Source organism: Pristiophorus japonicus, chromosome 18 (genome assembly GCF_044704955.1).
Source record: "Pristiophorus japonicus isolate sPriJap1 chromosome 18, sPriJap1.hap1, whole genome shotgun sequence".
Classification (NCBI taxonomy): Eukaryota; Metazoa; Chordata; class Chondrichthyes; family Pristiophoridae; genus Pristiophorus; species Pristiophorus japonicus.
In genome coordinates, this window is record NC_091994.1 from 77,267,917 (window position 1) to 77,291,743 (window position 23,827).

At 47.7% G+C, this 23,827-nt stretch overlaps 1 pseudogene; it reads right to left on the bottom strand.

The window, feature by feature from the left end:
• Positions 1 to 6,946: 6,946 nt before the first annotated feature.
• Positions 6,947 to 7,149, bottom strand: LOC139229485 (U2 spliceosomal RNA; annotated as a pseudogene).
• Between the last annotated feature and the right edge of the window lie 16,678 nt (positions 7,150 to 23,827).

Below are 23,827 nucleotides of genomic sequence, written 5' to 3' on the forward strand. Positions count from 1 at the left end.
AGTGAGTGAGTGTGGTCTCGTGCGGTAGCTAAGCAGGACTCGGGATAGGTGAGTCTGCAGTGAGCCTTCAGTTACCCTCTTCAAGCCTTGCTTGCTGGTTTGCACTGCTCTCTCTGCCTGACCATTGGACGCTGGTTTAAACGGGGCAGATGTGACATGTTTGATCCCGTTACGGGTCATAAATTCTTTGAACTCAGCACTGGTAAAACATGGCCCGTTGTCGCTCACCAGAACATCGGGTAAGCCATGTGTGGCAAACATGGTCCGCAGGCTTTCAGTGGTGGCAGCGGACGTGTTAGCCGACATTATCTCACATTCAATCCATTTGGAGTATGCGTCCACAACCACAAGGAACATTTTACCCAAGAACGGGCCTGCGTAGTCGACATGTACCCGAGACCACGGTTTGGAGGGCCAAGACCATAAACTTAGCGGCGCCTCCCTGGGTACATTGCTTAACTGCGAGCATGTATTACATCTGTGAACGCAGGAGTCTAAGTCCGCATCGATATTGGGGCCACCACACGTGGGATCTGCCTATCGCTTTCATCATTACGATGCCTGGGTGGGTACTGTGGAGGTAATTGATGAAGGTGTCTCTGCCCTTCTTGGGGACCATACTCAATTGCCCCATAGAAAGCAGTCTGCCTGTATAGACATTTCATCTTTGCGCCGCTGGAACGGCTTTATCTCTTCCTGCATTTCCACTGGGACACTGGACCAGCTCCCGTGAAGCACACCCCTTTTGACTAGGGATAATAAGGGGTCCTGGCTTGTCCAGGTTTTGATCTGCCGGGCAGTGATGGGTGATTGCTACCTCTCAAAAGCTTCCATAATCATGGCTAGATCTGCAGGCTGCATCATTTCCACTCCCGTGGTGGGCAATGGAAGCCTACTGAGAGCATCGGCGCAGTTTTCTGTGCCTGGCCTATGGCGGATGGCGTAGTTGTGTGCGGACAATGTGAGCGCCCATCTCTGGATGTGGGCCGATGCGTTGGTATTTTCCCTTTGCTCTCGGAAAACAGAGATATAAGTGGCTTATGGTCAGTTTCCAATTCGAATATCAGCCCAAAGAGGTATTGATGCATTTTCTTTACCCCATAGACACACGCTAACGCTTCTTTTTCAATCATGCTGTCGGCTCTCTCGGCCTTAGACAGACTCCTGAATGCATAAGCAACCGGTTGCAGTTTCCCGAAATCATTAGCTTGTTGCAATACACACCCGATGCCATATGACGACTCATCACATGATAGTACCAGAAGCTTACATAGATTATACAACACAAGCAATTTGTTTGAGCATAACAGTTTTCTCACTTTTACAAAGGCATTTTCTTGGCTTTTGCTCCAAACCCATTCGTCCCCTTTTCATAGTAAGACATGCAGTGGTTCTAGCAGGGTGCTGAGACCCGGTAAGATGTTACCAAAGTAGTTCAAGAGTCCCAGAAACGACCGCAGCTCCATCACATTCTGTGGCCTCAGTGCGTTCTCGATTGCCTCCGTCTTCGCGTTGGTGGGCCTGATGCCGTCCGCCGCAATCCTCCTTCCCAAGAACTCCACTTCAGGCACCAGGAAAACGCACTTGGAGTGTTTTAACCTGAGCCCCACGCAGTTGAGCCAACTAAGAACCTCCTCCAGGTTCTGCAGGTGCTCAACTATGTTCCGACCTGTGACCAAGATGTCATCCTGGAAGACCACGGTGTGCGGGACTGACTTCGGTAAACTTTCCATGTTTCTCTGGAATATCGCCACTGCTGATCGGATTCCAAACGGGCATCTGTTATAAACAAAAAGACCTTTGTGCGTGTTGATGCAGGTGAGGGCCTTCGATGATTCCTCCAGTTCCTGCGTCATGTCGGCTGAGGTCAGATCCAGTCAGAAACGTTTTTCCTCCCGCCAACGTTGCAAAGAAGTCGTCGGCTTTTGGAAGTGTATTGGTCCTGCAGGGAGAAGCGATTGATAGTTAGTTTATAATCACCACAGATTCTGATGGTGCCGTCTCCCTTGAGGACTGGGACAATAGGATTGGCCCACTCGCTGAACTCGATCGGTGAGATGATGTCCTCTCTTTGTAGCCGGTCGAGCTCGATTTCTACCCTCTCTGACCATTGCCCGGTACCATCCAGAGTGGTAGCTTGTGCACTGCTCCATCGTAGGAGACCTTTACGGTAGCACTGCCGATTACAGGAATCATTTTTTTCGTGTAAGTTCTTAATTTCGTGCAAATTGGAGTTAAGACTGGCCTTGTGGCCTTGCTGCACCACAACCTTTCGAAAGTCGTTTTGCCCATGGTGGACTGGCTTGCGCCCATGTCCAGCTCCATTGACACCGGGAGTCCATTTAGTTCAACATTCAGCATTATCGGGGGACAATTTGTGGTGAATGTGTGCACCCCATGTACCTCTGCCTCCTCTATCAGAGGTTCTGTTTCGTCGTGATCCTCCATGGATCTGTCCCCCTCTGCAACGTGGCGGTTTGCAGGTTTAGTAGGCCTAGCAGCTCGCCTGCACAGTCGTTGGAGGTGTCCCATTGTTCCACAGCCCTTGCAAATGTATCCTTTGAATCGGCATGAATGGAAACGATGATCACCTCCGCAGCGCCAACAAGGTGTTAATGGCCTTGCATTCATCACCCTTGATGGTGGACTCTGAGACATCTGCGGACATGTAGCTGCAGGTATGTGTGACCTGCCCTGTCCGTTACGATTCGAAAAGAACATCACTTTGTTCACAGTACTTGTAGCAGCACTTGTGTGCTGAGAGATTTGCTTAGTATTGTCACTGGAGGCAATGAATGCCTGGGCTATAGCTATGGTGATACTCAAGGTTGGGGTTTCTACAGTCAAAAGTTTGCGAAGTATGGTTTCGTGGCCAATGCCAAGTACGAAAAAGTCTCTGAGCATGTGCTCCAAATGTCCTTCAAATTCGCAATGTCCTGCAAGGCGTCTTAGCTCAGCGACATAACTTGCCACTTCCTGGCCTTCAGACCTTTTGTAGGTGTAGAACCGGTACCTCGCCATCAGAACGCTTTCCTTCGGGTTCAAATGCTCTCGGACCAGTGTGCACAAATCATCATACGATTACTCCGTGGGTTTCGCTGGAGTGAGCAGATTCTTCATGAGGCCATACGTTGGTGCCCCACAGATGGTGAGGAGGATCGCTTTACATTTGGCAGCGCTCTCTTCCCCATCTAGCTCATTGGCCACGAAGTATTGGTCGAGTCGCTCCACAAAAGATTCCCAATCATTTCCCTACGAGAATTTCTCCAGGAAGCCCACTGTTCTCTGCATCTTTGGTTTCGTTATCTGTATCTCGTCGCCAGTTGTTGTGTATGGAGAAAGAGTCAGACTGAACACTGTGAGCTCAAAGTAAAGTGTGACGTTAGTCTTTTATTGCAGTCCTCCAGAGTGCCTCTCCAACCTGTGCTCCCAAGGGATTATGAGACTCTGGGGAATGAGCCCTCTGGTGGCTGTACAGAGTATATACAAGTTCAGATACATAACAGTCTGTATCTTTTAAATGTGGTGAGGGATTCTGCCTCTACCACCCTTTCAGGCAGTGAGTTCCAGACCCCTACCACCCTTTGGGTGAAGAAGTTTCCCCTCATACAGACAGGAAGCAGAGAGTCGGGATTAACGGGTCCTTTTCAGAATGGCAGTTAGTGACTAGTGGAGTGCTGCAGGGCTCAGTGCTGGGCCCCCAGCTCTTTACAATATATATTAATGATTTGGATGATGGAATTGAGTGTAATATTTCCAAGTTTGCAGATGACACGAAACTGGGTGGTGGTGTGAGCTGTGAGGAGGACGCTAAGAGGCTCCAGGGTGATTTGGACAGGTTAGGTGAGTGGGCAAATACATGGCAGATGCAGTATAATGTGGATAAATGTGAGTTTATCCATTTTGGGGGCAAAAACACGAAGGCAGAATATTATCTGAATGGCGGCAGATTAGGAAAAGGGGAGGTGCAGCGAGATCTGGGTGTCATGATTCATCAGTGAAGGTTGGCATGCAGGTACAGCAGGCGGTGAAGAAGGCAAATGGTATCTTGCAAGAGGATTTGAATATAGGAGCAGGGAAGTCTTACTGCAATTGTACAGGGCCTTGGTGAGGCCCCACCTGGAATATTGTGTTCAGTTTTGGTCTCCTAATCTGAGGAAGGACATTCTTGCTATTGAGGGAGTGCAGCGGAGATTCACCAGACTGATTCCTGGGATGGCAGGACTGACATAAGAGGAGAGACTGGATTGACTGGGCCTGTATTCACTGGAGTTTAGAAGGATGAGAGGGGATCTCATAGAAATATATAAAATTCTGATGGAACTGGACAGGTTAGATGCAGGAAGAATGTTCCCGATGTTGGGGAAGTCCAGGGGACATAGTCTCAGGCTAAGGGTTAAGCCATTTAGGACTGAGATGAGGAGGAACTTCTTCACTCAGAGAGTTGTTAACCTCTGGAATTCCCTCCCGCAGAGAGTTGTTGATGCCAGTTCGTTAGATATATTCAAGAGTGAGTTAGATATGGCCGTTGCGGCTAAAGGGATCAAGGGGTATGGAGAGAAAGCAGGAACGGGGTACTGAAGGAATGATCAGCCATGATCTTATTGAATGGTGGTGCAATCTCGAAGGGCCGGATGGCCGGCTCCTGCACCTATTTTCTATGTTTCTATATTTCTATATCTCCTCTAAGCCTTCCCCCAATTTTGTTAAATCTATGCCCTCTGGTTGTTGACCCATTTGCCAAGGGAAACAGCTCCTTCCTATCCACTATCTGGGCCCTTCACAATTTTATACACCTCAATAAGGTCTCCCCTCAGTCTCCTCTGTTTCAAAGATAACAGACCCAGCATCTCCAATCTTTCCTCATAGCTAAAATTCTCCAGTCCAGGCAACATTCTTGTAAATCTCCTTTGCACCCTTTCCAGTACAATCACATATTTCCTGTAATGTGGTGACCAGAACTGCACATAGTACTATGCAGGAGTTCCGAGGAGAGCGCTTGTTTTTGGAATCTCGTGTCGGGTCTGCGGACGATATGGCCCGCTCAACAGGTGGGCAGAGGAAATGCTTCAAGGACACCCTCAAAACCCCCTTGATAAAGTGCAACATCCCCACCGACACCTAGGAATCCCTGGCCTAAAACTACCCTAAGTGGAGGAAGAGCATCCGAGAGGGTGTTGAGCACCTCGAGTCTCGTCGCCAATAACATGCTGAAGGAGCGTGCGGCAAACCAGATTCCCCACCCACCCTTTCCTTCAACAACTGGCTGCCCCACCTGTGACAGAGACTGTAATTCCTGCATTGGACTGTTCAGTCACCTGAGAACTCACTTTTAGAAGTCTTCGAGGGACTGCCTATGATGATGACATAGTACTCCAGCTGCGGCCTAACCGGTGTTTTATACAGTTCAAGCATAACCTCCTTGCTCTTGTATTCTGCTTCAGGTGTGAATAAAGGGTGCCTCATGTTTGTTCTTACCCAATATGGTGGGCGGCGCAGAGAAAGTGAAGGCTGAGTGTGCACCCGCTTCCTACCCACCATTTTGGGGCCTATATAGGCCGCAAAGCACCTGAAAAACAGGGGCTATGTGATCCAATGTCTAGGCCAATGACATTCTTGCTTTCTTCCTATATACAACAATTCATTTGTTAGATAAAGGAATGTCATGGTATTTAATGAAAGGAAGCATGGCTGATATAGCATTAACAAACTTAACTTTTGGCACTCTGGTATCATAAGTAGTGATAAGGTTGTCTCCAGCCAAAAGGTCACAAATCTTATTTCCAGGACTTCCTTGAGAAGTGGGTTCCCTTAAATCCAGTCTTCTGCTAACCAGGTATAGATCAGCATTGATGCAAGTGGGAGGTCAGCTACCTATATCATTTCACTCTTCAAGTTCTTGGGAGGGTGGAAGTGGTGTGGTGAGCATGAGAGATTGACACAAATAGGAGATAATGGATTATAACACAAGGCAAATTTAGGGCAGTCATGAGGGTGCTAAAGTTAATCACACTGCAACATGTCCGTGCAGCAGAGCAGGTCTCCAGTCGTCTTGGCTAATCCTTGCCACTGGACCAAGACCTAGCTCTGTCAAGCCCGTGTGGTGGCTGGTGTGCAATGGCCACCACACATTAAAAAAAATCCACGCACAGGCATATTCCACCCTTCAACATGTAGTTCGGGACCTGGAATATCAAGTCCTTCATTAAAACACCTGCGAACTCATCCCTTTTTGGTGTGGAAGCAAGTCATCCTGGATACGAGGGACCGCCTATGATGATGATGAAAGTTAATCAGTGAAACCCTGAGCTACAAAAAGAAAGAAAAACACGGTTCCCTCTCCAGATTGCTATCAAGTGACCCTTGTTGAAAACTGCGCACAGGGCTTCGAGCAAAGATGGGAATTAAGATTGACACGAATGCATCATCATCATCATCATCATCATGCACCCAGTGCATCACTAATGCATCCCAGTGTTAAATAACCGACCGACAATCACAGCCTCGGTCAAAACCGAAGAATGGTCTGTTGGGTGAAGTATGAAAGGTTTTCTGGGACCAGGGGAACTATAATCCAACATGAGTCAGCACTTTGAGAAGAGGAAGGGAGCGACAGGGGAGGAAACTAGGAGAAAATACTTTGTAAAAAGTATCAAGAAATGGAAGTTGTGCGAATATAACAAACTTATGCAAATCAATGATATTAATATATGTTTGGTAATGCATGCTGGTACAATCCAAATTGAAAAATCCAGGCTTAAATCCCTTCTTCAGCAAGTACTCAATAGGAATGACATCCAGCTGGCAGGAGGATTAGAAAAAAGCTGAACAATTTTTTTTATTCGTTGCCAATCTTTCCAATTCTTTGTCAGATCACAAACGCCAGAGGTCACCTTGCACCTGTCAAGGATCACTCTGCGCCAATGCTCTTAGCCAAAAGGCCTAGAGCCACTGCACTGTTCCTGGAAGTACTGCAATACCAGGTTCGTGCCATGGAGGTGGGTGGGTGTGTGCCACCCCACCCACCTCCTATTTCCAAAAAGGAGAGGAGAACCACCTTCCTGATCCAGGGAGAACCACTTTCTGGTCATGGTTACTCCCCTGTCAGGTCAGTTACGCATGATCTTAGCCAAAAGGCCGAAAAAAGCTGAACAATGTTCTAACTTAACACACAATGAATACTCTCAACATAATGGCCATAAATCAGCCACAAAGAGATATCTTTGGTTTCCTACTTATCCTCTCAGTCAAAGTGCCCAAGGACAAAATAAGAAATAAAATACCACAACAACACACAGACATTTTGCTTTGAGCTTTCCTGCTGAGATTTAATCCTTTTTCATTTTTAAATTGAGAATCCTAGTTAAAGAGCCAAGGCACATCATGCAGAACACCGCAGATGCTAAAAAGAGTCGAAGAGGAGGCGAAATAGAGCAAGTAGTCATTAGATGATAGCAAGTTTGGCTTTTAACTGCCTGGAGATTATAGGAGGAAGGACTTAAGGAGTTACACAGTTCTCAGATGCTAGGAAAGAATGATTAAGAGAAAACAGGATAGATTTTCTGTTGAGATGTCAGAGACCATAGGATAGGTTGACTAGGTTGGGCCTATACACATTGGAGTTCAGAAGAATGAGAGGTGATCTGATTGAAACCTACACGATAATGAGGGGGCTCGACAAGGTGGAAACAGAGAGGATATTTCCACTCAAAGGGGAAACTAAAACTAGGGGACAAAGTCTGGAATGTGGGCGTCGCTGGCAATGCCAGCGTTTATTGCCCATCCCTAGTTGCCCTCGAAGTTACCTCTGTTTTTCTCTCCACATATGTTGCCTGGCCTGATGAGTATTTGTAGCATTTTCTGTTTGTGTTTAGGATAACTTAGCAACTTGTCGCTCTGGTGTAAAGCGGGCATTGGTTTACAGGCTGCCCATTATAGAAACAGTCCAATTTACATTACTATTACTTTCAAAGGAAATTAAACTCAGCCGTTTTCCACAATGGGTGGTTGATTCAGACACCAGTGTTATGTCCAGGTGGTTAGTTGAAAATCTATCCCAATGCACCGAGACTTCAACATAAGGAGGATGTAAAGAGAATGTATAGAATCGAGTATTTGGAGTGATAAGAGAAAAGAGAAAAAGAGAAAAAGCAGCCATAGGATAGGTTGAGTAGGTTGGGCCTATACACATTGGAGTTCAGAAGAACGAAAGGTGATTTGATTGAAACTTATACGATAATGAGGGGGCTCGACAAGGTAGAAACAGAGAGGATATTTCCACTCATAGGGGAAATTAAAACGAGGGGACATAGTCTTAGAATAAGAGACTGCCCATTTAAAACTGAGATGCGGAGATTTTTTTTTTCTCAGAGGGCTGTAAATCTGTGGAATTCTCTGCCCCAGAGAGCTGTGGAGGCTGGGTCATTGAATATATTTAAGGCGGGGATAGACAGATTTTTGAACGATAAGGGAGTAAAAGGTTATGGGGAGCGGGCAGAGAAGTGGAGCTGAGTCCATGATCAGATCAGCCATGATCTTATTAAATGGTGGAGCAGGCTCGAGGGGCCAAATGGCCTACTCCTGCTCCCTTTTGCTTATGTTCTTATGTTCTTATTGCAAGTGACAGAGAGACAGCAAGGATTGCAATGGATTGAGAAATGTGGACAACTGGAAGTGAGAGAAGGATTGTTTGTCAGAAAGCAAGGTTACATAAAATAGAATGAAAGTGCTTCTATGTCTGAAACTTTCTCAAATATTACAATGTCTGAACAACTATAGGTATGTGGTTTGATACCATTCAAGCTGTCACCCAGATTCACGGTAATTAAGTGCCGTTGTCAAAAGATTGTGATGCACTGTGAGCCTCTTCAACTTTAATGTAACATTAAGACATCTTGCACAGCAGTGTGCGAGTCCAAAATAAATTGTAGACAGACAATACAATTAAGTTATTGTGTTGATGCTTGGATCGCAAATGTCCTGTTTCCTGAGAGGAAGAGTATTAAAATACAGTGGTTTAGAAAAGAAATAGTGATATTTTTTCTGACATTGGCAATGTGTCTGTCTTTACCTGTCCCCTTTCCAAATCCCAAACTGCATCGGATTTTCTTTCGCTAACTGTCTCCTGAACGCGTAAGGGGGCCGGACTGGATTTTCCCAGATTTACCTTTCCCCAAATGGACCAGGGTTTTTTAATCTAGTTTCTCACCTTTCCCAGGAGAGCACATGGGCCGGACTGTTGACCGTTGTGTGGGGTTGGGTGTGCGCGGACGGTGTAGCGGGTCTGAAACGCGATGTTCTGAGCAACGCACTGCTCACAGCGGCGACTTTCACTTAATGGTCCCAACTGAAAGATTCCCGGCGCGTTTCCCGGCCCTGTTAAATGGTGCGGGTCTGATTATGTCATCGATGAATCGCTTCCAGCGCCCATCGTTAAAGCAGCCTTGCACTGAACTCACTTGAAAGTTTCCAGAGGAGGGTGGAAGGTGCCAAAGAAAGGCCACAGGAGAGAGAACACTTTTGAAACACAATTAGCCAAACGCAGTGCAGTGCCGGAAGCGCTTCAATGATCTCATTAGATCAGGAAAGGTGAGTGAAAAGCCACACTTCATCCTGCTGTGCCCCATCACATCCCCATCTCTCTGCCTTCCCAAACCGACTCCTGCACATGCTTACTCACACCAACATACCTTGCACGTCCACCCATCCCTCTCTCTCTATCTACATACTCACATCCCCATCTGACAACCACCCCTCACACTCAACCTCGTCCTAATGCAATCATACCAACTAGCACCACAGAAGGAGGTTATTTGGCATTGTCACCCCACTCCCTCATAGTCACCCTCTACAGATGTAACCCACACATTCCTTGCACTCATTCCAGCACTCTCACTCAAACTTCTCTTCTTTCCCTCCTTGCAGGAAAAGAGAGCCCAGAACAACATGGAGAGGGAAAGAAGCAGAGGAGGCCCTCCAGTGATTGCACATCTCACAGCAGCAGAGGAGGCAGTGCTGGAAATTTCAGGAGCTGGAGAGACACTGGTGGTGGAAGATGGAGAGAGGTGGACATCCCAGCAACCTGGTGACAGATTCATATTTCGTAAAGCCACATGGCATACAACAGTCACTCATATGGTGACTGATGTCAGCAGTCAGTGAAATATCTTAATGTGCATAATGGTAACGTTACTCTTTTATATTTTAACACTTCTAATTCATCTCTTTACTCTCCCACAGGTCCATCGACTGCCCCTCCCCCGCCCCACCATTGCTCAGCTGGAAGAGGAAGACGACTCCTCAGAGGAACCTCCAGCCTCTGAGGGTGCAGCGTCAGAAGACCCAAGCGCAGCCAGCATCAGCGCAGATACACACAGCTCGGTGGGCCCTTTGCGCCACTGATTAAAGTTGTCACCTGGTGCCTCACAAGTGAGCGAGAGCAAGTGGTGTTGACAGGGACAGCAGTGGAGACTCCTCGCCGGAGGGCGCAGGACGCTCCCAGCTCTGCTGCGCTGCATGCAGACACTGAGCCTCGGGGGCCATTGAGAAAGAGGGTGATCCTAGAGGGGCAGCAACAATTGCATGAGGCTCTGGCAGCTTTTGCAGCCGTGATGTCTGCAAATGTGCAGAGAATGGAGAGTCCATCTCCAACATGAGCATCACCGTGTCGCAGGCGATGGCGATGGTGTGCTGTTCCATAGAAAGGATGCAGCTGCCAATGCGCCAGTCACATGAGCACATGCTAGCTGTGGACAACAGCTGGCAGAAGCTCATTGATCTCATCTCAAGGAGGGATATTAACTTAGATTTCATCGTCCCATTTATGTGCAGCAAAGTGCTCGCCCGCTCCTTGCGAGCAGGGAAGTGTGGGTGGCCCGTGAGAGGGGTGATGGTGAGAGGGGACATCGAAATGGGGGCTCCTCTCAAAGCATTCCCACCTCCCCCGTTGCCTCCTTCTCAGCGAGAGCCCCACTTGCTTCCTGGGATCGTGATGGCCGAGTCTGCCCCCGCACAGTCACAGGAGGAGCAGACTTTGGCGGGGCCATCACAGGCTCCAAAACCCAGAGGTTGTCCGCCAAAAGTGTCGATGCAGTGCAGCAACTACCTCTGCTGAAGCCACAGGTGTTGTATCTCGTAGAAGCACTCGCAAAAGAAAAATAAAGTTGATGCACAAGAGTAAGCACATGGGTGTATCGAAAAATATTGGTGCTAAGTTTCACTTGTTTTGATTGCATACCTAAATGTTTTTATTTTTGCACCACTTTTAGGTCTTATCCATTTTTGCCTCAAACCTTGGAAGTGGCTTTGTGAACAGTGGCACATTATTTAACCTTGAGCAATGGGGCTTTGGGTGAGAGCAAAGGATTGATAATTGCAGGGATGTTTTCATCATCATAGGCAGTCCCTCGGAATCGAGGAAGACTTGCTTCCACTCTTAACATGAGTTCTTAGGTGGCTGAACAGTCCAATACGAGAACCACAGTCTGTGTCACAGGTGGGACAGATAGTCGTTGAGGGAAAGGTTGGGTGGGACTGGTTTGCCGCACGCTCTTTCTGCTGCCTGCGCTTGTTTTCTGCATGCTCTCGGCGTTGAGACTCGAGGTGCTCAGCACCCTCCCGGATGCACTTCCTCCACTTAAGGTGGTCTTGGGCCAGGGACTCCCAGGTGTCAGTGGGGATGTTGCACTTTATCAGGGAGGCTTTGAGGCTGTCCTTGTAACAGTTCCACTGCCCACCTTTGGCTCGTTTGCCGTGAAGGAGTTCCGAGTAGAGCACTTGCTTTGGGAGTCTCTTGTCTGGCATGCGAACTATGTGGCCTACCCAGCGGAGCTGATCAAGTGTGGTCAGTGCTTCAATGTTGGGGATGTTGGCCTGGACGAGGACACTAACGTTGGTGCTTCTGTCCTCCCAGGGGATTTGTAGGATCTTGCGGAGACATCGTTGGTAGTATTTCTCCAGCGACGTAAGTATCTGCTGTACATGGTCCATGTTTCTGATCCATACAGGAGGGTGGGTATTACTACAGCCCTGTAGACCATGAGCTTGGTGACAGTTTTGAGGGCCGGGTCTTCAAACACTCTTTTCCTCAGGCAGCCGAAGGCTGCACTGGTGCACTGGAGGCGGTGTTGGATCTCGTCGTCAATGCCTGCTCTTGTTGATAGGAGGCTCCCGAGATAAGGGAAGTGGTCCACATTGTCCAGGGCCATGCCATGGATCTTGAAGACTGGAGGGCAGTGCTGTGTGGCAAGGACAGGCTGGTGGAGGACCTTTGTCTTACTGATATTTAGTGTAAGGCCCATGTTTTCGTACACCTCAGTAAATACGTTGACTATGTCCTGGAGTTCAGCCTCTGTGTGTGCACACTCGCAGGCGTCGTCCGCGTACTGTAGCTCGACGACAGAGGTTGGGTGGTCCTGGACCTGGTCTGGAGACGGCGAAGGTTGAACAGGTTCCCGCTGGTTCTGTAGTTTAGTTCCACTCCAGCGGGGAGTTTGTTGACTGTGAGGTGGAGCATGGCAGCGAGGAAGATTGAGAAGAGGGTTGGGACAATGACGCAGCCCTGCTTGACCCTGGTCCGGACGTGGATTGGGTCTATGATGGATCCATTGGTAAGGATCACGGCCTGCATGTGGTCGTGGAGCAGGCGGAGGATGGTGGCGTACTTTTGGGGGCATCCGAAACAGAGGAGGATGCTCCATAGACCCTCGCGGTTGACAGTGTCAAAGGCCTTTGTAAGGTTGAAGAAGGCCATGTATAAGGGCTGGCGCTGTTCCCTTCATTTTTCCTGCAGCTGTTGCGCTGCAAAAATCATGTCTGTTGTGCCCCATAGGGGCCGAAATCCACACTGCGACTCCGGGATGAGCTCCTCGGCCACAGGGAGAAGACGGTTGAGGACGATTCTAGCTTTCCCAGTGGCTGATAGCAGGGAGATTCCTCTGTAGTTGCTGCAGTCAGACTTGTCCCCTTTTTTAAAGATGGTCACTGTTAGCGTTAGTGTTTTCTCAGAAGAATCAGTCAACACTCAGAGTCGGTTCCAATGCTGATGCGACCTTTATTACGCTTAGCGGGGAGGAAATCACAAGACTGAGTCCAGGCTTCTCTCCACAGAACAAAGGGTTACATTCACTTTTATATGTTTCACAACAGTTACAAACAGTTTACTACAGTTACACAGCCCATCACGGCTGGACACAAGCCAATCACAACGATTATAGATTACATATAGGTTCTTTTAACCCAATAGAATTCCCCTTATGTCTCAGGAACCATGTGTTTGTCTCTTGTCAGCTTGGGCTGATTGATATAGGTTCTCTCACTAGTTCTTTCTTCTTGGAGAAATAATTGGTTTATAACCTTGTTTACAGGAGATGGGTTCTCTTATCTCTTTCTTCCTGGGGAATTAATTGGTTTATGGCCTTGAATACGGGAGATGGGTTCTCTCCTCATTATTCTTATCCTGCATCCAAGGCATTCCTATAGTGGGCCTCACAGGGTTATTGCTCGGTCATTGAACATTCAACAGTTCACAGCTTGACTACCTGATTTCCCATCATGCCTGGGCAGCCATTTTATGTGTGCCCACTTTAAACTTACATGCGTTTAGATATATCTAGCAGGTGCCTAATGCCTAGTATTCTGGTATATTCTAAAGGTGCCTACCCCCTACAACAGTCACAATCACTGCATCTCTGAGATTCCCCGGCATGCTCTCCTTCCTCCAGATGAGAGAGATGAGGTCGTGTATTCGCGCTAACAGCGCCTCTCTGCCATACTCTGGCGCCTCATCCGCTCCCGTAGCTTTGTTGTTCGCTTTATGGTATTGTTGGGGGCGGGAGAGGGGTGGGGCGGGGGTTGTTGCGAACTTAGTCCAGCATATGGCAGCCATGTCCTAACTTGAAGCACTTACATTAAATCTGGCCATGTTGAGGTCATCCCAAGCCCCCAGGGTAGCAATGTGCACTGCTGCTGGTGGCATCTGCATCTCAGCTTTTTCCTTCTCCTCATCTTCCACCTGCTCATCCTCCTCCGCCTCCTCCTCTGAAGAGATTGTGCGCTGTGCGCCTTGCTCCTCCTGCAGCTCCTATGCTCACTGCTGCGCGATGTTGTGCAGCGCATAGCAGATAACGACGATTCTGGAGACCCTGGCTGGTGTGTACTGATGGGCTCCTCTTCATCATGTCTATTGCTTGCTCTATGACACATCTGGTGGACATGTGGCTCTCATTATAATGCTCCTCGGCCTCAGTTCTTGGCCTCCTCAGGGGTGTCCTGAGCCATGTCTTCAGCGGATAGCCCTGGTCTCCAAGCAGCCAGCCGGTAAGTGTGCTTGGAGGTGCCAAGAGCTGAGGGAGGGTGAACTGGCGCAGGATGAAAGAGTCATGACAGCTGCCAGGGAATCTGTCATACATATGCATAATCATATTTTTATGGTTGCAGACGAGCTGCCCATTGAGGGAGTGGAAGCCCTTGTGGTTCACAAACACTCTTGGGTGATGATGGGATGCCCTGATGATCACGTGTGTGCCGTCGATGACGCCCTGCACCGTTGGGAAGCCAGCCAGAGCCGCAAAGGCCAGCGTTAACTCAGTAACACTGGCTTCATCAGTGGCAAATTTGATATCATTGGCTGACTTGTCAAACATGGCATCGGTGACCTGGGTGATGCGTCTGTGGGCGGCCGACTGCAAGATCCTGTAAATGTCTGCTGCAGATCCCTGGAAGGAGCCTGAAGCGAAGTGGTTGAGGGCGGTGGTGAAATTTGACAGCCACTGGCAAGGAGTGTCTGGGCGGCAGGTCTTGCTCCTGCAAGCTACAAATGTCTGCGATGACCTGGTGCGATAGCCTGGGCCTCCTGAAGCACTGCTGCTGTCTCATGTTGAGGAAGCTCATCCTCTGCCTGTATACCCTGTGTTGGGGGGGTATCGCCTTCAGCGAACTGCAGCCCCCCCTCTCTCCTGTGGAGCATCAGGTTGTTGAAGAGAAGGCTGCTGTTGTGGTTGCTGCTGCTGCTGTTGCTGCTGGTGCGGCTGGTGTTGTTGGTGGTGGGGCTCATCGTGGTCCGATTCTGAGGGCCAAGGTGAGACAGTATAAGCAGCACCCATGCTGATGTAGTAGATGGCAGGTGAAGTAACGATCAGAGGGCCAATCCCTCACCGTTCTAATACTGAGTGGCAACGTGGTGAGAGAGGCTTCTGAGGTTGCAGACATGACCTGCAGACACCAGAAACCTAAACCTGTGCACAGAATGGAGTCGGCAACAGGCTTTCCCTGAGGCAACTAATGAGGTGTGAGGTGTGTGTATTTACCTGCGATTCCCAGCTGTCAATGAAGGCCCTCTCTCAATGGCCGCTGCACCTCCGCCTCCCCATCACCGGCGAGGTTCGCGAGCTGTGTGCTTCCCGTGCTCGTGCCGTTAAGTTCACAAGCTGCCATTAAAAACCCTGGTGAGGGTCTGATAACAAGCATTTAATGAGGTTAATTAGGTCGCCCGCCTCCTCCGATCGGGTCCGTGGCCGCTGGCAAACGTGCCCGCGTTAAAGGTGCGAGGAAGCGAGACGACGGCAGGTTCCTGACACGCTGCCTATTGTCGCTATTCTTACAGCCAAGCTGCTTCCAGACCCACCGCGCAGCAATGGGAAAATCCGGCCGTGGTTTTGGGTGGGGTGGGGAGTGTATATATTGTGATGCACTAGTTATCACAATTTTGTTGGACAGGCTGGATGGGCCAGAGGGTCTTTTCCTGTCCGTCATTGTTCGTATGTCCATATACATCTCTGTAAATTTATAAAAGGACATAGCTGTGCTTCTGAAATAGCTCAAGGAGTTAATGCGCTGCTTGGTGTGGGCCTCAGCTGCATTGACCAACGCGGTTCCAAATTAAATCTTTGGTTTGTATGGAGTGAGCTCAACTCCACCTCGTTGCTGGTGGGGGTGCGACAATTGGCCTGAATGATCTGAAGCTATTTGGAAGGGGCAAATCAGCTGGGCTCTCTCCCTCTCCTCAACACTATCCAACGACGTCTTATGGAGTCTCCGGGGCAGATCCTAACTTTGTGCGATTGTGCGGCTAGGCAGGCCATTTGACACCGCTCCCCATTTTAAAAATTGAAGTCAATGGAAATAAAAAAATATGAGAGATGTCAAATGGGTTGCCGACTTGCCATTACCTATTCTATACTGTCGTACAAAATCAAGATCTACTGCTGGGTGTGTGTGTATGTGGATAGAAGACAAACACAAGTTTGAACTTGGTCACTTTAACTCAGCGCTACTTTTTAAATAACTTGGCGGAGGTGCCCCTTGTGGTCAAATAGTCTGCTTACGTTCACTCCTACGTGAAAATGGCCTAATGGTCAGTCATGGAAACCTGCTGGCATGAGTGGAACTGTGCCCCAGTGTGAGTTAGAGCCTTCGGGAAGGGAGGGGAGAAAAGGGCGGGCGGGAATATAAAGGTTTGTGACAGTGTTGAAAGCAGTCTCCTAATAGAACAAGCTATGTACATGTGGACAGCGACTAACCACTGAGTAATCTGGATATAAGAACATAAGAATATAAGAAATAGGAACAGGATTAGGCCATATGGCCCCTCGAGCCTGCTCCGCCATTCAATAAGATCATGGCTGATCTGATCATGGACTCAGCTCCACTTCCCCGCACGCTCCCCATAACCCCTTATCCCCTTATCGTTTAAGAAACTGTCTATTTCTGTCTTAAATTTATTCAATGGCCCAGCTTCCACAGCTCTCTGAGGCAGCAAATTCCACAGATTTACAACCCTCTGAGAGAAGAAATTCCTCCTCATCTCAGTTTTAAATGGGCGGCCCCTTATTCTAAGATCATGCCCTCTAGTTCTAGTCTCCCCCATCAGTGAAAACAATCTCTCTGCATCCACCTTGTCAAGCCCCCTCATAATCTTATACGTTTCGATAAGATCGCCTCTCATTCTTCTGAATTTCAATGCGTAGAGGCTCAACCTACTCAACCTTTCCTCATAAGTCAACCCCCTCATCCCCGGAATCAATCTAGTGAACCATCTCTAAACTGCCTCCAAAGCAAATATATCCTTTCGTAAATATGGAAACCAAAACTGCATGCAGGATTCCAGGTGTGGCCTCACCAATACCTTGTACAACTGTAGCAAGACTTCCTCGCCTTTATACTCCATCCCCTTTGCAATAAAGGCCAAGATACCATTGGCCTTCCTGATCACTTGCACAAGTACCCCCAGGTCCCGCTCTACTGCGGCACTTTGCAATCTTTCTCCATTTAAATAATAACTTGCTCTTTGATTTTTTTCTGCCAAAGTGCATGACCTCACACTTTCTAACATACTCCATCTGCCAAATGTTTGCCCACTCACGTAGCCTGCCTATGTCCTTTTGCAGATTTTTTGTGTCCTCCTCACACATTGCTTTTCCTCCCACCTTTGTATCATCAACAAACTTGGTTACGTTTCACTCAGCCCCTTCGTCCAAGTCGTTAATATAGATTGTAAATAGTTGATCCCTGTGGAACCCCACTGGTTACTCATTGCCAACCAGAGAATGAACCATTTATCCCGACTCTGTTCTCTGTTAGTTAGCCAATCCGCTATCCTTGCTAATATATTACCCCCAACCCCATGAACTTTTATCTTGTGCAGTAACCTTTTATGTGGCACCTTTCAATATCTTCATTGCAATCATGGAGCCTATTACTGAACCAGCCAAGTTACACATTGCTGGATCTAATACACTTAACGAGCAACACATTTTGAGAGATTGGCATTGATTTTTAAACAGATTATTAATGAGGGACGAGAACAGCAAGTGAAAAAGGATGAATTCCAACTAGTCCAAAATAAATTAATTATTTTCTGTAACAGACAGGATGATTAGAGCTGAGTGCACAGTAAGTTTTTAGAATCAACACCTCAAAATATTGGTTGTTTAATAGATGACACTAAGAGTACATTGCCTTCCGATGAAAGGTATCACTGACTTTTGGGTCCCTTCTATCTTCCTTAGCAAGTCATCCCTGCGTCACCTGTCTCTGTGGCTGAGCACTGTCCTTGGCCGCATTGTTGCTGCCATTCTTGGGCAACTATAAGGAGGAACAGGACAGTATAGCTTGAGTTGGGCTCCTTTGAATCGTTATCCCCATCGCAACAAAACAGATGAAAAGTAGAATGGGTGATTAGTCAAAATTGTCAATTTTTTTATGGGGCATAAGAACGTAAGAAATAGGAGCAGGAGTAGGCCATTCGGCCCTTCGAGCCTCCTCCGCCATTCAATAAGATCATGGCTGATCTTTGACCTCAACTTCACTTTCCCGCCCAATCCCCATGTCCTTTAGTATCCAAAGACTCAATGGCTGAGCACCCACAACCCTCTGGGGTAAAGAATTCCAAAGATTCCCAACTCTTTGATTGATGACATTTTTCCTCATCTCAGTCCTAAATGGCTGACCGATTATTCTGAGACTGTGACCACTAGTTCTAGACCACCCAACCAGGGGAAACATCATGCCAGCATCTACCTTGTCAAGCCCCTTAAGAATTTTATATGTTTCAGTGAGATTACTCTCATTGTTTTAAACTCTAGGGAGTCTGGATCAAACACTTATTGAGATTGTATGGATTAAGTATGATTGTGAAACAAATCCTATGGAAACTCTTAGGGAAACAGTATATCCTGCAGGGACTTTTATCATGTTCCTTAACCCAATCGTCTTTCAGAGGATGATTTCAAAATCCTAGCAAGGAGCTCCTAAATTGCATTTACATCATCATCATCATCATCATAGGCAGTCCCTCGGCTGCTAACACACAGCACTTTCTCCCAGTCATCAAGATCCACGGCACGGCCCGAGACAATGTGGACCATTTCCCATACCTCAGGAGCCTCATCAACAAGAGCAGACATTGACGACAAGATTTACATCATAGTCCACAAGCAAATGATGTTCCCAAGGATCTGCATTTATATAGCACCTTATCATATTTCTCAGGAAAAAAAACAAAGTGTTTCATTGAATTAAATTACGCAGTTACTGATCTTATGTGGATTACATGCAGCAGCCATTTTGTACACAGCAATGTCCCACAAACTGCGGTTAATCTGATTTCTGATGGTGTTGGTCGTGGGAAGAGCCTTGTCCAGGATAACTCGCTGTTCCTCTTCAAATTGTGTCATGGAATTTTACCTGACATGGTCTCAGATTTATGCTAGACTTTCCATTATTATTGCTATCGCCCATTTCCGGCGTTAGTGGTTGTTTTATATTTCAGGATCGCTGGAATATTGCCCATTTTTAAAACTGCTAGTTTCGCCTTTTTAATTTGGGCGATAGCTGTAGTGATCTGAAATGGGCGTTAGAGATGTCTTCAGTCGTGCAAGGCCAGCGTCCATAGCAACAGTTGATGGAAGGTAGTTCTGGTGATGCAGTACTTCCTCAGTATTGTACTGGACTAACAGTCTAGATTATGCGCTCCAGTCCTGGCTTGGGGCTTGAAACCACAATCTTCTGATTCAGAGACCAACTGAGCAAAACCAACACTTCCATTTTTACATTTTTTATTTTTTATTTTCGGGGGAATTGTGCTCGCTGTTTAAACCCAGCCAGGAGGCATTCCAATTTCCTGAGTGGCCACTGACTAACCAACTTCCCATGATAGAAGTTAGGGTTCAATATGAAATCCTGCACAGTGCATTCAAATTATTTATTAGTGTGGTATTGGAGCATATGGAGTCTTTGAAAAAATTTAATCTGGTGGCTCAGTGGGTAGCACTCTCGCCTCTGAGTCAGAAGGTTTGTAGGTTCAGGTCCCATCCAGGGACTTGAGCACATAAATCTTGGCTGACACTCCAGTGCAGTGCTGAGGGAGTGCCGTCAGATGAGACATTAAACCAAGGCCCCATCTGCCCTCTCAGGTGGATTAGAAGATCCCATGCCACTATTTCGAAGAAGAGCAGGGGAGTTATTGCTGGGGTCCTGACCAATATTTACCCTTAGTCAACATAACAAAAACAGGTTATCTGGTCTTTATCACATTGCTGTTTGTGGGAGCTTGCTGTGCGCAAATTGGCTGCTGTGTTTCCCACATTACAACAGTGACTGGACTCTAAAAAGTACTTCATTGGCTGTAAAGCGCTTTGAGACATTGTGAAAAGCACTATATAAATCCAAATCTTTCTTTCTGAGGCAAAATCGAGCCCTAAATGTTTACTTTTCTTTCTTACTATCTTTTTTTCTCTCTCTCTTAATTAAATTCTCTTTCCCGCTCGTTATTTCTCTTTCTACCTGATTTGACATTGAATTCCCCCACTCTAATTTGTCCTTCCTCTGTTTGCTTTTCAATCCTTTAATCTCATTGGTTAAGGAGATACACAGTGTCGGTCCCATTGTTCCCCAAGGTCCCAGATGCCCTGTTGTCCTCGCTGCACTGTCGTCAGCGCGCACTTCCAGCAACGTTGTGGGCAAAATGTTTAAAACCTAAGCGCTCTTGAACACGTCTAACTAACAGGGCACACCGCGAGATGCCTGCTCCATTATTCAGCTACGTGAAGACTTTGGCAAATTAGAAATTAGAAACCTGCACTTCAATAGAAAATATATTCAAGGGAAAGTGCAAGCTACTTATCCCACTGAGGCTACTGGTATCAAGCTTTAACTGAAAACTAGATGTAACAGCACAGCAGTCTAGCCATTAGTGAATTAAATTTAGACATATTGTCAGGCATCCACAGCTTACTTAATGCATAGCACAGTAAAGAATTGAGTGATAAGATGTAATCAGCATTGGCTATAGCGTAACATTGTTCTCTTTGGACTTCTTTTACCAGCCCCTGGTATTGATATTATGCAGCTGGTTTTGCATATATAGCTAGAGAAACTCAGTGGGAGGAAAATTGGACAGCGACAGAAACCTGTCACCTTGGCCTCAGATTTAGGGCCGCTGAAAGTGGCTGCCGCCCTACCCGGCAAAAATTGGCGCTGGGGACTGGGGTAATGTAATGCAGCGCTAACTTACAGTGTAACGCCCTCCTGGTGGCGTTAGTGGAGGCCTCCGACCCGAAGTTCCTGTCCAGGAGCGGCGTTGCAGCTTCTCACAGCCTCTGGGAGCGAGGCTGTGGAGTCCGCAAGGAATTGTGGGCAATAAACAGGGTCATGAATTAAGGGGGAAATCTGTTCAAAACTGATAAATTTTAAAATCAGGTGAAAAAAGGCATTTTTCAGCCCTTACTGTCTTTCAAAAAAGGCATAACTATTAAAAAATAAGGCCCAAATAGCAGTCTTCAGCTCGTAAAGTGGAATTGTCTTCCGTACCTAAGTAAAATTGTATAAGTGCTTCAGCACAAACACAAATGGCTCAGCAAGCCAGGGAGGGGTAGCCAGGGTCTCGCACGGAGCAGTCCAGCTTTGTACAGAGGAATAACACTGCAAGAGCGGTCCTCTACCCACAGGAGCAGGAGGCCCTCCAGAAAGAATGATGTGGTACCAGATCACCGAGGTAGTCACTGCAGGCAGTGTCACCCCCACCACCTAGGTCCAGTGCCCAAAGAAGCAGACACTGGTCAAGGTCAGTGAATACATCTTCAAAAGCTGTCTCCTACCAACTGCACCACTAGCCTCACACACTGCTCATTGCACGACACCCCCCCGCCACCGCCCCCCCCCCACACTACATCATTCACCTACCAACAATCTGCACCAATCACGAGGCACATCTCTCTTTCCTAGCCTCACCTCACCCCCCTTGGAGGAGATGGTACAGGACATTCTTGGCAGGGGCATGGCTGAGCCATTGGCCAGCGGTGGGACTTAAAGGATACAAGATGCTGATGTCCTCATACGTTATCCTCATTCTGACATGCACCTCTTGCTTTCCCATCCTCCCCATACCCCACAGTTCCACCCTTGAGCCTTCCTCATGCCACACACCCAAGAAATACAGCCTGCCCAGCCAGTAGTTGGCTAAGAAGAGAGAGAGGAGAGTGAAGAAGAAGATTGATTTGACACTGCAGCCAACAGCTCCTCAAGGTCAACCAGCAAGTCCATTTCCAGTGTCCCCCACTGAAAATCAGCAGCCTTCCACCAGCAGCCAGTAAAGAAAGCAAATGGTATGTTGGCCTTCATAGCGAGAGGATTTGAGTATAGGAGCAGGGAAGTCTTACTGCAGTTTTACAGGGCCTTGGTGAGACCACACCTTGAGAATTGTGTGCAGTTTTGCTCTCCTAATCTGAGGGAGGACATTCTTGCTATTCAGGGAGTACAGCGAAGGTTCACCAGACTGATTCCTGGAATGGCAGGACTGACATATGAAGAAAGATTGGATCGACTAGGCTTATATTCACTGGAACTTAGAAGAATGAGAGGGGATCTCATAGAAGTGTCATGTATGTAACCACAATGTAACACCACTGTATTACTGTATACACTCTATCCAGATGCACACCTTGACCACAAGGGGTGAACTTGTGGGAGACACTCCTTACCTGATCACACAGGTATAAAAAGGGAGGTCCCATGCAGGGTCATCGTCTTTGGAGTCCTGTGAATAAAGAGTTAAGGTCACAGAGTGACCTTGTCCCCAGAATGTGCCTCGTGTGGTTTCATACTGTAGAATAAGGACTTTACATTGGCAACGAGAAATGGGAATTCACGACCCATGAGAATGGCCACCGGTAGCACAGAGGAACGGTACTGTGTTGGGGAAGACTGGGATAATTTTGTCGAGAGGCTTCAGCAAAACTTCGTCACGAAAGAATGGCTGGGGGATGCAGCGGCCGACAAGCGAAGGGCTCATCTTTTGACCAGCTGCGGACCAAAGACTTACGCGCTCATGAAGGCCTTAGTAGCACCCGAAAAGCCGGCGGACAAAACCTTTAAATAACTTAGCAAATTGATCGGGGAGCACCTCAAACCAGCGAGTAGCATACATATGGCCCGACACAGATTCTACACCCACCGACGTCATGAAGGACAGAAAATACCGGACTTCGTAGCGGACATCTGTAAGTTCACAGATGCCTGCAGGGGGGAAATGCTAAGGGACTTCTTTATCGAGGGCATCGGTCATGCAGGAATTTTCCGCAAATTAATTGAGATCAAGGATTTGACCTTGGAAGCAGCGGCGTTGATAGCTCAAACTTTCATGGCGGGGGAGGAAGAGACGAAAATAATACACGCGTGCAATTCTGCCTCTAACGCGGCGATGGATCAGGGAGTCAACATCATCAATGTGACTCAGAGCCCTGCAGGCAGGCAGGGGCAGTCCGACACTCCCCAGGCAGCAATAGACCCCAGAGTAGGAGTTCAACAGAGACAATGGCAGGTTGAACGGACATTCATGCCATCACAGTGGACAATACGGCCCGGGATAGGGCCATTGACACCAACTAATAGGGTACTTAAGAGCAGTCAAAGGGACAGACAGCGCGGAATGCCTGGCCATAGTCCCTTTGTTCCCAACAATGGAAACTTTAACTCATGCTGAAGGTGTAGGGGAAAACACTCAGCTAGATCTTGTAGATTTCAACAGTTTGTCTGCAGGAACTGCAATCTCAGTGGCCACTTAGCTCGAATGTGCAGGAAGTCTGCCACCAGACCAATATATGAGGCGGTTGGACCAGAAGAGGGTTCTTTGAGGCAGGATGACCTTTGGGACAAATCGATGGACGCCGAGGTTCAGCGGGTCCATGTGGCGAATATTCACAGTTCATACACCAAAACGCCACCAATGATGATGAGGGTTTTATTAAACGGTATCCCAGTACGCATGGAGCTGGACACTGGGGCCAGCCAGTCATTCATGGGCGTTCAGCAATTTGAGAAGCAATGGCCACTT